At 54.4% G+C, this 17138-nt stretch overlaps 1 long non-coding RNA gene across 1 annotated transcript in view; it reads left to right on the forward strand.

The window, feature by feature from the left end:
- LOC119112433 (uncharacterized) overlaps nt 1-8060 on the forward strand; it is a 30569-nt gene extending 22509 nt beyond the window's left edge. Inside the window, exon 3 of the long non-coding RNA XR_005095716.1 lies at nt 7942-8060. This is a non-coding gene — a long non-coding RNA (uncharacterized LOC119112433). The remainder of the gene's footprint in view (nt 1-7941) is intronic.
- Nucleotides 8061-17138: the final 9078 nt, after the last annotated feature.

Genomic DNA, 17138 nt, shown 5'->3' on the forward strand with positions numbered 1-17138 from the left:
ACGCAACGATGAACACGACACATCTGAAGAAGTTAAGGTACAAGAAGTGAGTCAGCCCGGCCGCTATGGTGGCAATTTTGCACGCCCAGTTTGGCAGCCCCTGACCTCATACAAACGTTCCATGACGGAATCAAACGATGACGTACTTAGGAGCATGTTTACTAAATAATGGAATTACGTCATCTAGAGCGATGTTTTGCACTTAAAACATACCACCAATTACAAGTGAGCTGATTTCAACATGTCTAATGCTTGCCTCAATATCTTCAAATATGGAACATTCCATTTAAGCTATACGGCATCACACAACGATTCTGTCGGGCTTCATCTCGACACTGTGCGTATTGAGCCAAGAAGTGCGCAGGAACAGTGCATATGGACGATAACATAGACCAGTAAAACCCATCATTGCGTCTGATACATGACATGCATGATTTCATTGGTGTATGCACGACTCGTAAGCTATTTGTGTCGTTCCTGGTGCTGTCTGACGTGAGTTAAACATCTGATGATCTGGCACGGCCTGCATGTCGCACAATGCTTGGTAACGGAAGTGCTGAAGCGTTTATGCGGGCACCTGCGCTCCCTGGCACGGAGCTCGTTCACACAAGATGTGGCCGCGAGCACGCCAAAGTACGCACATACCCACACACGCATCTTCACTCCACTCAGCCGTTGAAACGCTCAGGCATGCGAGCACACACGCCCACGCAGTCACGTGTTGTAACTGCGAGCGTGACCCGACCTTACTATTCGACCCGCTTGCGCGCCGGTTCCCTCACTCACTGACATGCTGTTCGGTGACCTTACACACGTATACTGAGTTGTCGACTCGCGTGGGAGTCGTAACAGACGTAAGCGTGGCAGGATGCAACATCAGTAATAATGTGTAATGTGTTGACACCAAGGCCGTGGCACCATTATGAGACAGACAGGTTGGCAATTCAGTTCTCGCGGCTGCATTGCAGCAGAGCGCAGCATTAATGTCCACCGGGGTGAACGCTAGTGTTTGGAATGAGATCATGTTCGGAGTCAATGTGATTTGTCGTGAGCTTTTTAGTTTTTGGTTTGCCCATGACTCAAAATCGGGCAGTAAGCGTCCATGCCATATGGTTGACCATCGAGTCAACTGAGGTTATGCGAGGTGAAATTCGAAATGAATATAAAACACGATTCACAGGTGGCCTTGAAACCAAGAGGTTGATCGGGGTAATGCTGCATTATAGTGACCTCTCCTTTCCTCTATGAGGTCAACATACGGAATCTTCTACTTGCTTGTGAATGTGAAATAAGCGTGAAGGACTACCCTTTAGAACAAGTTTTCGGGTAAGATATATAACTATATGTATGCATATATATCCATATATGTGTATAATATCTATTTACTTATTTATGTGTGCTCCCCCAGTTTTCTCTAGAACTGCTCTCCTCCCATTAAGGTTTAAGGACACCAGCGCCCAGGTCATGACTGACGCGTCGTCTCCCGGCCACTCCGTGCTATCTTCCGCTAGGTTCATTGAAGGTTCCCTCAGCACACACAGATCGTTCATCGTGACATCAAGGTATCTCGCCATATCCTCCGGTGACCCTTGACCCGTGAATTGGAGAAATCATTGTGTACAAAATCCATAGTTTGTGCACAATGTTGTACACTGGTTTGTGAACTGTCCCCGATTGATTGCTGATGACTGATGGTCTTGCATATCTACTCTTTCCAGTTTTCATGAGCATTACCGGCCGTACTCCCATCTGCCTATGCATACCGATCTGCGTTGTGGTCGTGATCAAAGCACCATGATCGTTTTTAAGTAAAATTTTCCCCCGAACCGTGATGCAATACAGCTACTTTTGTGCAGTAAATCTACTAGAAAACTATTAAGTTCGTGAATGCGTGAAAATGATGTTATATATTCTGGGAACCTAAGTGATGCATTTCTTGCGCGCGGCCCTGGACGGCACTATGTATAGTTCTGTGGTTGCTGTCACGCCAACGAGACGCACAAATAGGCGCCACAAGAACACATACCAAAACCACGACAGACTACTGGCGTCGGCGTGCATTTCTAATGCTAATCATGTTAGAAATCATCATCTAGATCTAGATCATCTAGAAACGTCAGTTTTAAAATGCTGGCTTGTGCTGTTCCTTTGAGAAACTGGTCGCTGGTTGCACGATCATCTGACTGTCCAGTGTCAGAGCAAAAGCACGCGGACACTTGGGCTGGGAAGATCGCTCAATTCGATTATGGACTGTTTTCGTTTGTCGCTAAAGACGGTGGCCAGTTAACATTTACTTCGTGTTTTTTAAATGATAGAACGTGTGGTGTGAAATTTTCGCCGTGATGCCATGAGTCTCATTCATGGCAAAAACAGCGTATATAAAATGGAATACCTTGTTTGCTCATTCCGTATGTTTTGTGTACAACTAATCACCCCAAACCGAGCTTCAGGAACACACGTTCCCGCGTAGCAGTCCACGTCGGTCTTACCCTACATGCCTCTTATCCACAGTGTACCGCTCACTGTACCATATTAAACCACGGCCTACCTCCTTATCTCTTGATGTAAACTCGTGAACCGCCACACGTCACCTAAAACACGGCCAGTACTGGGTACACCATATGAGTAACATACAAGGGCACTCCAATATACTTATGCTCTTCGGATATTGATTTGCCGCTGCTATTCTGCGCCGCCCGAACAGAGGAGCCACACGAAAGGACGCTTCAGCGCGCGTGCCGCCCATTCGTCTGCCCGTGATTGGTTTCAATTCAGGCGCAATGGTTTGCCAATAGTTCTGAGTTGATTCCGCTTGAATGAAGCTACAAGACGTTTGCTGGTCTTTTTGGCCTGAACAAACCGTTGGAATGTGATGTTGGCTTGAATTTGGGAATGAAGATTCCAGAAAAGCGTTTGCTACTATTAACACGCGCCCGGGTGGCCAGTTGATTACCATTCGCTCGGGTGGAAGGTCAATTTGACCCCGCTGGGATCTCGAAAACTAAGATAGGTAGAAACACCACATTGATAGGGTGGATTGTCCTGTATGTTAACTCATGTGTCAAAATTTGGGTTTCTTCGGTTATAACCTTCGGGGTCAAATAAGGTCAAACGAGGTCGAATTGCATATTGGTGTCTCAAGTGCCCCCGGACCTCCTCGTGCAACCGTCGTGAAGCCAAACACCTGTTTTAAGCAAAAGGCCAATGAGGTCGGTGACCTTGTTTGACCTTTATAAGGTTAAGGTGACCAGATACTTACGAGATTACTTTTTTGGACTCAAATAATCGTCAGGGGTTACGCTAGCTGGTATGTCCGTAAAAATAATATGGGGACCTGGGTTGTTTTAGGTCAATGACCTGCTCTTAACTTGAAAAAGTCCATGGACAATGTGTGCTGCGGTCCCTGTCATTAATAGATTCGAAATGAGTACCAGAAACTACCCTACCCTATAAAACAGATCTTGAGCATAAAGCAGTGTGGTTTTGACCATGGTCTAACCTTTATACGCAACCCTAGGTCAATGGAATTGGTTGAAATTCTAAATTCAGTTGGTTTATTGCATGATAAATTAAGAGAACTAAGAAACTAGTAAGAACCCACGAGTTAAGTATCTGTATTTGTAGCACCATGACGCCCAAATGCAATATTTTGGCCAACTGGGGCATAGCGCGCAGGGAGAAGTGGGCTGAGGAGATGAAACAGGATAAAGGCCTCCATTTTTCCAAACGCGATGGGACGGTAATTTCTGGACGCTGACGAAGGTGTCTGTACACCAGGACGGCTGGAAGGCCGTCCTGGTGTACAGACACCAAAGGCCGGAGTGCCATCGGGTAGCTGGGAGGTCTAGATGGGTATGGGGAGAAAGCTGGGGAAGGTACCGCTGGAAGCGTGCAAAACACTGGCGTCAAGCGTTGGGTTCAAATGCATAACAGGCCGCCTAATACTCCTGCAGCTCTGATTTTGGTGGATGCTCTTTTTCTGTTCATGCGCATGTGTAGACCAGAGTTGTGAAGCAGTTTAAGGTCACGTCTAAATTGTTAAGAACACAACAATTTGTGATCTTTGAAGCATTACAGGACATGTGAAGCGTCGTGTCCCCCTAAGCACCGGTCAGGCGCTTGACCAGTTCAATTTATTGATTGTCCTGGATTGAATTTTTTTTTTCTAGCAGGTGCCGGACCGGGGCCACAATTGGCTGCAATCTGAAGCATGGTATCTGAAGCGTCACAATGAGCTAAAACTTGGAGATGGTAACTGATCACGTCATGCCGATTGCTCCTGGCGCCTGGTAGATCCTGTGATCATGCGGCACTGTAGATTAGGGGAAAGTTAGCTGTGAGCGTTATGGTTTAGCAGTTTTCCAGTGGCGTGCCGTTTGTCCGTATGCCACAAATTGAGTGTCATGGTGGCGTAAAACTTAGCATTCCCGATCTTAGAACACGTCGCATTCAAGGTGGCACATGCAATATGCATGCCAGTGCACCATATGCAAGCTGTTGGGCCACAGGTATTCAGAATGGCTATCCGTTCTCTATGCACCATCGAATAGTTCTTTGCATGTTGGCAACGGGAAGTCAAAAACAAATCTTAATTCCACGATATTGTGGTTATGGACAATGGGACTCCGTAAAAATCGCTACGTGATGTCCCCATTGTGTGGTTCTTTTCATATACACGCAAGCTCTCCAAACGCTTGTAGTTTTAAGGCCTTCAGCATACGACACACATCTGCCGCTGGAAGATGTAGATCTTTCCACTCTGAGGAACACCATATGTAAAACAATTGGAACAAGGTAATGCATCTGGTAGTCATGCTACATGGAAATATTAACTGAGTAAACTTTGTTTTATCAATTACTGTGTGATAATATCTGTGACTACTGTGTGATTGTTCCTCGATCCCGGATGTCGCTTGGTCCCTTTCTGATGAGATAAGTTAGTTGCCTTCCCGGCTCTGGCGCAACCATTGCCAAAAACCGAAAACCCTCGCGAATATACAATACCTGGTTTTCCACAGCGCACCGATATGCAACGGTGGTCCGTTTTCGCAGTTATATTTTCGGATTTTTGGGTGTAATTTTTTAAATTCCTGTAGAAGTAATGCTGTGACTTATTAAAAAATGCATTTGACACTTGTTAATTGATGATAAGTGTCGGATGCATTTTTCATGAAACCAGCCTCAGGGCTCAGCAGGTGCCGGTGACGGGTGCCACTGAGCAAGAATCCGGATCGTAGCGCCGGGGATCGTCTGAAGCTGATAGCGTCACGCCCGACGCGAGATACTCGATCGGCGGGCTGCTCCGGAGCTGGCGTGAGCGTGGCCGGCCGATCCACGTGTCCTCCCCGTCTCCAGGAGAGGTGTCTTTTTGTGCGAGTGGTCCTTTGGCTGCGACAGAGTAGGGCCCGCGCGGCGGCGTCGGCCGCCCGCCTAACGTATGGCGGCCGTCGACCGCTCGGCCCCCGGAACGGAGCGCATTTGTGAAGTGGCCTCGGCTGTCTCGAGCCGGCCGGCGCACCGCGCCCGCCCCTGGGGAGCGGCCGTCCGGCAGAGGGAGCAGGCGCTCGTGTGGGGACGAGCGCGCTCGGCCGTGCGGCGGGGGGAGGGGGGGGGGGGGGGGGCACCAGCTGTGGTGGCGGCGCCGGCGGCTGGAGCGCCGCTGCTGCTCAAATTAGGCGATGCGATCAGCCGTCTGGCGTGCAGCCAGCACTGGGCTGATAATCTGCGCGCAGATTGGGACGTAGTTTACGACCAATACAACTATTTATTGAGGTGGTCGGGTTGGTTGGTGATCGTAATCTGGGGTCGAGCTGGATGCGCACTGGTCATGAGCCGATGTCGCGCAGTCCTCCTGACTCAGTCGGCCCGGCCCCATCTGCCCGTCCTCCCTCGGGAGCGCCGGCCGACCTCGCCGCCAGGTCTGCACCACTGGTGCTCGTACGTAGTGTCAGTTGGTTCACGTTACCCACATGGGAGACATATGTATGTGTTGTGTGTGCTCGCTGTGGCTGTGACTGTGACGCCTGCAATAGCGGTATGGCCTGGCGGACTTGGCTCAGCGGACGGAGACCGAACAGCCTGGGGAGGCCCGGCGGCGGGTCACGTTCCGTGCGCCATGTCAGTCGACACCGCGCGCCATGCGGCCGGGGCGGGACGCCGCCGCCGCGAGCAGAGACCGGCTCGTGTCGCTCCGACGTCGCCGTCTCCGCTCGGCGTGCTGGCGCTGGGGCCCGGCCACAGCGGACGCCGGCACCGGAAGGCTGCTGGATGGCCGGCTCGCGTCAGGCTGCGAGTGCGGACGGCGGCGAGGGCTTCAGCAACGTTACCTGACGGGCTCGTACAGCCTCCCGATGCCCCGGGTCATGACACGCGCGCGTGGTGACCGCGCCTCCGACGGAGGTGACGTTTGGATCATGACCGCGCCTCCGCTGGAGGTGACTTTTGGGTCGTGACTTAGCCTCCGCCAGAGATGACGTTTGGATCATGACAGCGCCTCCGCAGGTCACGTCTAGATCATGACCGCGCCTCCGCCGGAGGTGACGTTTGGATCATGACAGCGTCCTCCGCAGGTCACGTCTAGATCATGACCGCGCCTCCGCCGGAGGTGATGTTTGGATCATGACAGCGCCTCCGCTGGTCACGTTTGGATCATGACCGCGCCTCCGCTGGAGGTGACGTTTGGGTCGTGACTTAGCCTCCGCCAGTTTAGATCATGACCGCGCCTCCGCCGGAGGTGACGTTTGGATCATGACAGCTTCTCCGCCGGAGGTGACGTTTGGATCATGACCGCGCCTCCGCCGGAGGTGACGTTTGGTTGGTGACCGCGTCCTTGTCGGGGGTGGACCGGACGCGTCGCGGCTGGGATGCCGCCCACGTGTAGGGACGGCGCCCGGCTGGGCTCCGAGCCCCGGCGGCGGAGAGCAGTGACGGGAGAAGCGAACGCCGCGCTGCGTCAGGGGGCGGTGATCGCGGATGCGTCACATGCGGCGCAGCGGCGCCAGTGATTGTGCCCGCGACGGCAAATGTGCGGAGGCTTGGAACCCATGCTAAGCACAAGTGAAGGCGGCCAGCGCTGCGACTGCAACACGTTTGAGCCGCATGTTGTCATTGCGCACAATATGGGGAAAATGGGGCTTGGTCCAGCCATGAGCCCTTGGAGGCGTTTCTGTACGATATGGCGGACGGATGTGTGTGTAAAATTTATTGATGACATAATGTCGCTGAGTGTCAATCAGAGTACAAATACACATTGGGAACCTGGAGTGCTCTTCATACTGCAGGATGTATGCAGGAATATGAGACTGCATGGGGTGTGCTCATCTAATAACCTCTGATGGTGCGTACCCACTCTTGCCAAATGTATGACACGTATAAATATGTGTAAATACATGTTATCGATCAAAAAAATCGAACTAGACACGCAAATTCAACGGATTCAAAACATGCGATGTTGTTTTACGCCATGCAGGAGATTCGGCTTTTACTAAAAAAATTGTGTTGCGCCCGCCCTCAGTTAAGAATTCTTGCATATCCTGCTGGAGATTACTTTATGTCGAGCTCATTCAACCAGTTTGCATCGAAATCAAACTAACTGCCTTTTCGCTAAACCCTTCAACAGACCACAAACGTTGAACGCGTAACTTTTCCTAACCGCGTGACGTGCGTGAGGACGATTTGCTGCCTCCAAATGAAACAAGTTAATATCAGAAGGTTGAAAATCGTGCTGCAGATTATCTGAATATGTCATTGCGAGTACACGGACAAAGACATAAATCGAGTACGATGCACCTCATCCGTTTGGGAGATGGGGACGCCCGTGCCGCGCCGTGCGGCGCCGCGCCGTGCGGTGCCGTGCCGTGGCTGCGGCACGTGTCGGGCGGCGGTGGCGGCGGGTAGGCGGCCGGGACTGAATGACGGGCCTGGCGGGCCGTCTGGTTTCAGAGTGCCGCCGACCCCTACTGCTTCGTCGAGTTCGGCGACCCGCACGCGGCGCAGACGGCCATCACCACCATGAACAAGCGCAGCCTCTTCGACAAGGTAGGTGGGCGCGCGCAGGCGCCCGGGACCGGGCGAACGCTGGCTGGAACGTCAGTGCGCTGGCCAGCCTGAGGTCACAGGAGCAAAGCCAGAGCCTCTCCCCAAAGCGATAATCGGCGAGCAGAAGACGCCGTGAACGCCATTGAGCGTGTAAAATGATCAGCATCGGTATCACTATTAGGTTTGTTTAACCGTTAAGTTTAGATACGGCGAGCGTCGAGATGCGTTGACCGAGGCGAAAGAAGAAACGCTGGCGGGAAGGTGACGCGGGCTCGTTATGCTGTGCTTATCATTCGAGGCTATATCAGGTTCATGATTCACAGGATGTGGACGTTTGGCAAGGCACCCAAAGTTTGCGTCCGAGTTTTGTGCGGCGCTCAGTGCGGCGCTCCTCGACTAGGCGTTCATCTGATGCTGACGGAAATTGAAGTCACATTTTTCCATAGTAACTTCCTGAAAGGCTCTAACGCAACCAGTCTTCTGGATGATTGACGTGTCAATGTTACGGGTGCGGTGTCGTCACGTGTCGTGACTGCTTGCTGACGCCCCGCCGCGCCGGTGTCAGACCAGTAGATATGCTGTCGGAGGGCTCGCTGCATGACGGGCGCGGATGCGGCTGTGTGCCGGCGGCGGGCCGTCGCGTACAGCTGTGCCGTCCGCCGGCTCCGGCTCCGGCCGGACGCGTCGGTGCCGAGTAGGTGGCGCCACTGGAGCGTCGGGCGCGCGGCGAGCCACGGAAGTGACGAGGATTAGGGTTGTTTGACGCTTGGCGGTGGGTGTTGCTCAAGTGAGTCGACGCGCGGCGTTTGCGGATTGGTCTTATCTGCCCAGCAAGGATGTCACCAGGACTTGATGACAGGACGCCCACCGAGGATCGATGGGAAACAAGCCGGAAACTTTCCCAGCCGGGTTTCCAGCGACGATCCTAGGGTTCCATAGAATGGTCGCTGCTGCCAGCTGGTGGGTGCGATGATCCAAACGTTTGCCATTCACCACCCCCCCCCCCCCCCGCGCCTAAAACACAATTGCTGGTGGTTCGGGCTGGCAGGAGAGCCTGTGGAGGTGTACCCGACGTATTAAAAGTGTTCCGCTCCTGTCGAATTGACCTCGACGTCAGTCATTAATGCACATGGGATGAAGCCATTCTTAACATACTTCCAAGTTACGTGTCTACTGATAAATTTCGTGAGTACTTCCTGCTCAGATTTGTTCTTAGTGTTATGGTGTCCTTTGCGTCGCGGAATTCAGTAGGCATACGACAGCGGTGTGATTCACCTTAAGTAAATACTTGAGCGACACTGGATTGCGATTGCAGGTTTCCCACATATGCCACATATTCCTTCACGATGGTCGCCCCATTAAAGGCACAAGTTCCCCGCGTGGGTCCAGACCTCGGGACCTATTAATAAAAACTAACCAAAGCCCCTTCTCCTTCGCGACAAACCTCTGTCCGTTTTTTTGGCCCCTTCTTCAGATAAAGGACTTTCTTTGCAGCTAGATAGACGTATCTATAGTTTCAAAGACTTATTCTGAAACCCGGGTTCTATCCGCAGATGGGGGACCTGTCTCAATGCCTTCTTCAGGTCAAAAATTAATTCGAATTTCGTCAAAGTGAGAATTGATGCCGTGTGTGCATAGGAACCGAGGCCTCTAGGATCATTTTTGCAAAATTAAGGCTAGCTGCCCAAAATCGTTAGTCTATAGTTGATGTTCACAGCATGCGAAATTGCCGCGGGATGTGACAATCAAAAACATGCTCATTGTTTTCGCAGGCAGTAGCTGACATCGAGTAAAAACCAATGGTTTAATCACTAGTATCAACGGAAGCAATGCCGTTTCGCTTTCTCAATTATCCATAGCGTTAGAGGTCGGTTTTTGTAGGCGGCAGTCCCAGTAGCTGGAAGGAATGGCGCTGTGCACTCTGATGCCTAGTGGTGTACAACAAATGGAGAGCAAATATTTGGCTTGCAAGTTTGCTTATCCTCTGTATTTCTCTTTTGGATTAGTGGAATCTCACGCACAGAAATTCGTTGTTTTGCACTTTCATATGTCACCGGGAGCTTGAAAGGCCTCCCGTTGTAGTAAATTAAGCGCAATCTCCATATAAGCCGCCTTGCACGTGACAAATACATTCCGCCGCTGAAGGTCAAACGGAAGAGTGGGGCGAGTTGCATCATGTCCAAGTAGTATCGTGGCGATCTATCCCAAATATATGCGACGGGTGCCGAACCTACGTTAGTGAGCTTAGTGGTAGAACTAGGCCAGTAGAACCCTCTATATTTCAGTGTTCTTCTGGCTTCAGACACGGATGCGTCTTGGGCGAGCGCCACCAATATATGTTTTGCATATCGCTGAAAACTCAAGCGATCGCTTGCAATGTGTGTTTAAGGTCTTACAGCGTAGCCGCACTAATCGGAATGCTGTTCTTAGTGGTGGAAGTACCTGTGCCAAATACGCTGCAAACATTTGGTGTCTGCCAAGGATTTCGGGGTACCGTGAACTCTCTTCCGGTGATGTGTGGCACGTATTGTGTCAGCTGTGCAGGGGGCATGTTTCGGTGATGCAATGTACCGACAATGATGCAACTGACTGACTTATTGTCACTGATTGTCTGACGTGGCTGCTATGGCTTATTGCCATTGCCAATGCCTATTGCCAAGCAATAAGTGGGCATTTACAGTGCCTATGCAGATTCATAATTCCTACCTGGGCAACCGAAACCGTCGTGGCGGTAGCCTGTAAAATAAACGCTAGCTGATAAAGGGCAAGGATTTGTTATGTCGCAATCACGACGCATTGCGAAAGAACCGAGACCGACGTCTTTTGTTGACATCTGTCAGCAAATTCAGATTCCTTGCAATTTGACCTTCTCCGTGGAGAAAATCAATGCAACTTACTGCACCATTTGACATAATTTACCCCACGGTGGGATAAGTTGTGTCGTTTGATAGGGGTTCATTCCGAGGCTGTCTTCCGAAAAATGAAGTAGCGTTGTCCAAAATTTTGCTACTTCATATGTACCTAAATGTTATAGCCGCCTGCAGATGTACGAATCTTTGTCATATCCTCAAAACGTGACGTGAGGAAGCTCAGAGTAAAAACTGATGCAACTCTCCCCAACGCCCCCGGCCCATGAGGACGCCAGGCTGGTATCTCACTTGACTGTCCACTATGCAGCCTGATCGTGGAGATCAGGTGCGACATCGGCATGTTTATGTAAGGCACATCTGAAGCTCCGTGTCAATCGCGCCACCCAGGCTCCATGACTCTATGAGTCACATTCGAATCGGGGTCACCCGTGCGTTGTAAGGTGCTGGGAGCTGCTCTGGTGAGCTGCTGGGATCAGGGACTCATGACCTCGCCACCGCCAGTGTCAGGACTTACCGGTTAGTAAGCCCGCTGGTGAGCTGCTGGGATCAGGGACTCATGACCTCGCCACCGCCAGTGTCAGGACTTACCGGTGAGGCCCGCTGGTGAGCTGCTGGGATCAGGGACTCATGACCTCGCCACCGCCAGTGTCAGGACTTACCGGTGAGTAGGCCCGCCGGTGAGCTGCTGGGATCAGGGGCTCACGACCTCGCCACCGCCAGTGTCAGGACTTACCGGTGAGTAGGCCCGCTGGTGAGCTGCTGGGATCAGGGGCTCACGCCTCGCCACCGCCAGTGTCAGGACTTACCGGTGAGTAGGCCCGCTGGTGAGCTGCTGGATCAGGGGCTCACGACCTCGCCACCGCCAGTGTCAGGACTTACCGGTGTAGGCCCGCTGGTGAGCTGCTGGGATCAGGGCTCACGACCTCGCCACCGCCAGTGTCAGGACTTACCGGTGATAGGCCCGCTGGTGAGCTGCTGGGATCAGGCCACGACCTCGCCACCCCAGTGTCAGGACTTACCGGTGAGTAGGCCCGCTGGTGAGCTGCTGGGATCAGGGGCTCACGACCTCGCCACCGCCAGTGTCAGGACTTACCGTGATATGCCCGCTGGTGAGCTGCTGGGATCAGGGGCTCACGACCTCGCCACCGCAGACTTTGTGCAGTGACCGCGAGGGCAGATCGCCATCCTTGAGAAGTTGGGAGGGAGATGTGTAACACCTACATCAGAACGAGGAACAGTCCTCCAGTGTAATGTCGCCACAGTGGAGAGGACAACGTATTGATCGTGGACACAGGGACTCCCTTCTCTCCCGTAGCATGGCGGGAGGAGAGTCTCAGGTATTCCTTGCCAGGCCCATGAATGTGCAGCAATTCGTCCCTCACGATAAGGCCGTACAGTGGACCGTGAAGGGCCCACTACTGGGCGTCATCACCGACTGTGCCTTGCCTTCAGCGGTGTGGTGCATGTGTATGGATTCGGCCGGGTGACGTAGGGCTGAGGCTTCCGTGTATCATGGCTTAAAAGCCTCCATTGATAAAGAATATAGCGATATGTACATACAAAACAGCGGATCATTGCGACGCTGTTCATTGCATCGATATTTTTGTTGTTGAAGGGAACACGATGCTTGTCGTCACGCCCTCTTTTACGAAGCGCCAGGGACTATGGGCATTTAGTAGTTTTTTTAAGATCTGCTGTGCATACCAGAAGCATTCCTGAAGGCGTTCAGTGTAAGAGTGTAATTGTAAGACGAGTAAATATCTTTTTTAGACTGTAACGCTGCATGCAACGTTACATATGTTGCCAACACCGAAAATGAAATTGTGTTTTTGCACAGCAATGCTCCTTATTTTCGAGAACGTTGCGGAACAGTTATTTTTTGTCACGAATGGAAGGTATCACGTGAAACTACGGCTGGAATAAAAAAAAACAACTTATTTTACGCCACACCCTATTGTGCAGTTCCTGGCGGACCATGGATCTGTGGTTCGAACTGTGGATACACTCCTCGTATATTTCTTCGCGCCCTTTCTTACGCGCAGAGATCTTGATCTCCGACATTAATCCCCTGGTTCTGGAGTTATTTCTGAGCCGGAGCCCTTCGCGGCTCCCAGTGTCATGTTAACGCATCCAGGCTCCATTTGCTGCAGAATCCCGCATATAGTCGTGGAGTGAGAGAGTGTAGAAGTCTGACGTGCCTCGCCCGGAGCTGCTTTCTGCCAGACCCGTGCAGTGCGAGGGCTAGGGTGTTCTACGCAGATGGGGTTTACAAATTTCCGCCACCGTGTTTGCCCATGGTTGACGGACAACCCTCACCATTCCGTCCTGATGTTGCCGCACTTCAAAGGAATAACTGCCTGGTATTCCACTGCCGCATGTACTGCGCACGGCTGGTGTATTTAATGATCTAAGACATGACCGATCAGACGATTTCTGTGGCTGATGACATTTTGCTCTCCGGTAAGTAAAATGTCAGAATGGTCGGAGTTCCACACGGCCATGACCTGGCCCCATAATTTCACCGGTATTGTGACGTCACTGCTCAGGCTTACACAACTGAGGACGAATTTGTGACGAGTCGTATATCTCCCTTCAAGCGACTGCCCTGCCGCCGTATTCGTTTCGCCTCGAGTCCAGCAACGAACGAGGGGTTTTGAAAATTGCTGCGACGCCTGTTACACGCGAAATCGAGGTTGTAGGACGTGGTACCGCCTGGTAAACGATTTCCACGCAGAAATGCAGTCACGCTCATCTCAACGGCCGGTGGGCTCCACATGGGGATCGCCAGCGCGTTAAATGCTGGTAAGAAAGTCTTTAAATTCGTTAAGGGCTTGGAGAATGCGGAAAGGCGGCGATCCGCATCACGCGTCTGCGTGTGCCTGTTCGTCATCGGGTTGATTCGCCGTTCTCTGGCAGCACAGTGGCGGTCGGCTGGGCGGCTGAGAAACCAACGGTGTGACGTCATCGAAAGGCGTGATGCTCAGTCTGGCCAGATCCCGCCCAAATCCCGGACCAGGGAGCCGGGCTGCCGACACATCTTTGACCGCTCCTGAAGGCGCAATACATCCAGCTGCACTGGTCGATTAAAATGTCTGACATTGCACAGCCCCCCCCCCCCCCCGCCCCGGTCCACACGTGTGTCGGAGCGCGCAATAGGCCGCCGATGCCGGCTGTGGAACGCGTCGCGGTACGTCCTCGGGGCCCGGCCACGTGCCGACCCCGGTCGGGGACGAGCCACCCGGCCCGAGCACGCGCCGGCTCGGTGGGCGACGGACAGTTCGGCCGGGTCACGCGCCCCGGCCGCCCTCCGACTCGAGCCGCCACCGCGCGCCGCGTGCCGCGTCGGCCGGAGGCCGGTGCTCGCGCCGGCTCGACGATGACGGTCATCGGGCCGGGCGACGGGGTTGGTTGCGCCGGACGCCCCGGCGCTCCGTCGTCAGCAGGATGGCATACCATCACGAGGATGGCCCGTTTCCACACCGGCGTGTGATTTTCGGGCGGCGGGGGACGCCCGCTCGGAGTTAAATGCGGCGAGCGCGATTTGCCAAATGTCGCGAGCGGAAATCGACGCCGCTTGTCCGGCGGCGCGACGCTGGCCCTGCTGCAGCCGTCGGCTGGGAGGGGCAGGACGTGGCGTGTGGACCGGGTGTCCGGCACGGCGTACAGCGCGGCTAAATCACCGCCGGCCGGCGAGCGCCGGCAGCTCCCCTGCGCCGTTTCCCGCTCCCCCTCCCCTCCGGCGGGCGTCCGGTGGCGGCGGCGCGCGGGAAATTTTACAGCCGTCGCCGGCACGGGTATAATTAATTACACAAGCGGCGGTCGGACGGGCGAACTGAGGCGAAATCAATGAGCTCGGTCGGCGCTCGCCGCTGCCATGATAAGACGGCGCGCGGCGCCGCCGAAGGGAGGCGGAGGCCGCATTGACGCCGTCGTGCCGCGTCATAACGTGACTCGCGGTCGGCGCTGACGGTGGCGGACGGACATTTGTCGGGGGAACGGTCAAAAACGACTCTGCGCCGGCGGCGTCCCCGGCGGCGAGGCAGCCCGTGTTGGAGCGGGCGGGACGCCGCCGACAGGCGGGCGCGGGCGCGGCTGAGTCATGGTCGGACCGTTCAGCTGTCGGCCAAACGTCGCGACCGCCGACGCGTCGCGGAAGGGTCCTAAATTCGTCACTAATCGCCGTGGCTCGCGGCTGCGAATGATTTCGAATAATCTAGGCGGATAATTTTGAGAAGGCTGCTCGTCGATCGGAGCTGCCTTTAATGCCCTGATTGGGTCGTAAAGGAAAACTTAGGGCTATGCAGCTGCGAACGGCGCGCCGCCGAAATTCCATTATGCAAATCGTGGTGTTATTTATCTATCAGCGGCAGGTCGGCGCTGTGTGGCCTCCGGTTCTGACCCGGCCAGCGATGGAACAGTAAATCACGCAGCCGCGATGCGGAGGGATGGGCAGCCCCGCCCCCCCCCCCCCCTCCCCCCAGGCCGGAGGGGTCGGCGCGCCGCCGCCGACCGGCACGGGCAAAGCGTGCCGCCACTGGCTCCCCACGTCTGTAGGGGCGCGTAGATCGGGGCCGACATACCGCCGGCGCCAGCAGCAGGAAGGCCATGCGCCGGACGGCTGCACCAGTCGGCTGGCACCATTCCTTGGCGACTTCAAAAACTTCCGGCTGCTGCGAACAGCTGATTGCTGAATGACGCGTGGGTTGAATTTCCTGCGTTTTGAGTGGATGAAACCTCACATTGCTTGTTTGGTCTGATGCTGTTCACAGAGAGGCCGCCTCCTGACCTTTATCACGACCCCCCTCAATTGTCTATATCATAATTGACCAAACCTGCACACTCGTCGTTTGCATCTGGTCAAGGCCCCTTTATTTTTGTGATCGGGATCCAACGACCAGATTGTTAAGTGTCATTTTCTGGTATCTGTACTCCACAGCTATGTGGCCATAACTGACTGCGCTACAGCGGTGCACTGGGAAGACACCTGTAGCGTGGATCTTTTCGGCCCCACGTACCAGGATTCGTTTAATGTGTGAGCAGCCCTCCGCCCCTGGCACAAGCCGTGAAGGCGGCGCGTAAATCGGATGTTCTGCACGCATCACGGTCCGTTTGGAATCTTTGGAATACGGAAGGAAAATGCTTTCTCACCGGTCTGAGCGCGTGCTTGGTTTGCTGAGGCCATCACAAACAAAACAAACGAACTTGTACTCATGGCACAAACGAACGGATCCATGTCCGCAAACAAACATGTCCGTATCAAGGTTGGCAGCATTCAGCTAAAAGTCCCTTGTTAGTCGGTTCTCGTCGGCTAAAACCGGCTGGCAGAAACTCCTGGAGGAAAAAGCTGCGGAAATTCGCAAACTATGTGACCTCTGTGAAAGTGCTGCAGAACATGACCCAATGGAGCAAAGTTCAACAACAGGAGCGCACACGACGCTCGCAAAGCCTGGCCACGACGAAATGAGTCAGCAGTCGGCCGGGTCGCTGGGGTTGCCTGTCTTATGCAGTGGTATCGTTGGCAGCTTTCCACTGGCACTTCTCATGGTTGGCAATCAAGCTGTTCATACACACGGAGGAGGTAAGACCCCACAACTGGAAAAGTCACTTCTAGCCTTTTGATAGTGCTGGCGTCAGAGCGGTGGGCATGGGATGAGTTCATCGGCTGCAGAGCGGCCGGCAGTGGCGGGAGAGGCGGGGCAGGGCACGGGACGAGCCCATCGGCTGCAGAGCGGCCGGCAGTGGTGGGAGAGCGGGGCAGGGCGCGGGACGAGCCCGTCAGCTGCAGAGCGGCCGGCAGTGGTGGGAGAGCGGGGCAGGGCGCGGGACGAGCCCGTCAGCTGCAGAGCGGCCGGCAGTGGTGGGAGAGCGGGGCAGGGCAGCGGGACGAGCCCGTCAGCTGCAGAGCGGCCGGCAGTGGTGGGAGAGCGGGGCAGGGTCCGGGGGACGAGCCCGTCAGCTTGCAGTATGCGGCCCCCGGCAGTGGTGGGAGAGCGGGGGCATGGCTAAGCGGGACGATCCCGTCAGCTGCAATGAGCGGGCCGGCAGTGGTGGGAGAGCGGGGGCCAGGCGCGAACGGGGAGCCGGGCCATCAGTGCAGAGCAGGGCCGGCAGTGGTTGGGAGAGTGGGGCAGGGCGCGGGGGCGAGCGCGCTGCCGCACACGCGCAAGGCGCGGCCGGAGAGCCACCGCCATTGTGGAATGCAGGCCGCGGCTCCGCCACTTCGGAGCCGAC

Source organism: Pollicipes pollicipes, unplaced genomic scaffold, assembly GCF_011947565.3.
Source record: "Pollicipes pollicipes isolate AB1234 unplaced genomic scaffold, Ppol_2.1 Scaffold_7261;HRSCAF=8764_pilon_pilon_pilon, whole genome shotgun sequence".
NCBI lineage: Eukaryota > Metazoa > Arthropoda > Thecostraca > Pollicipedomorpha > Pollicipedidae > Pollicipes > Pollicipes pollicipes.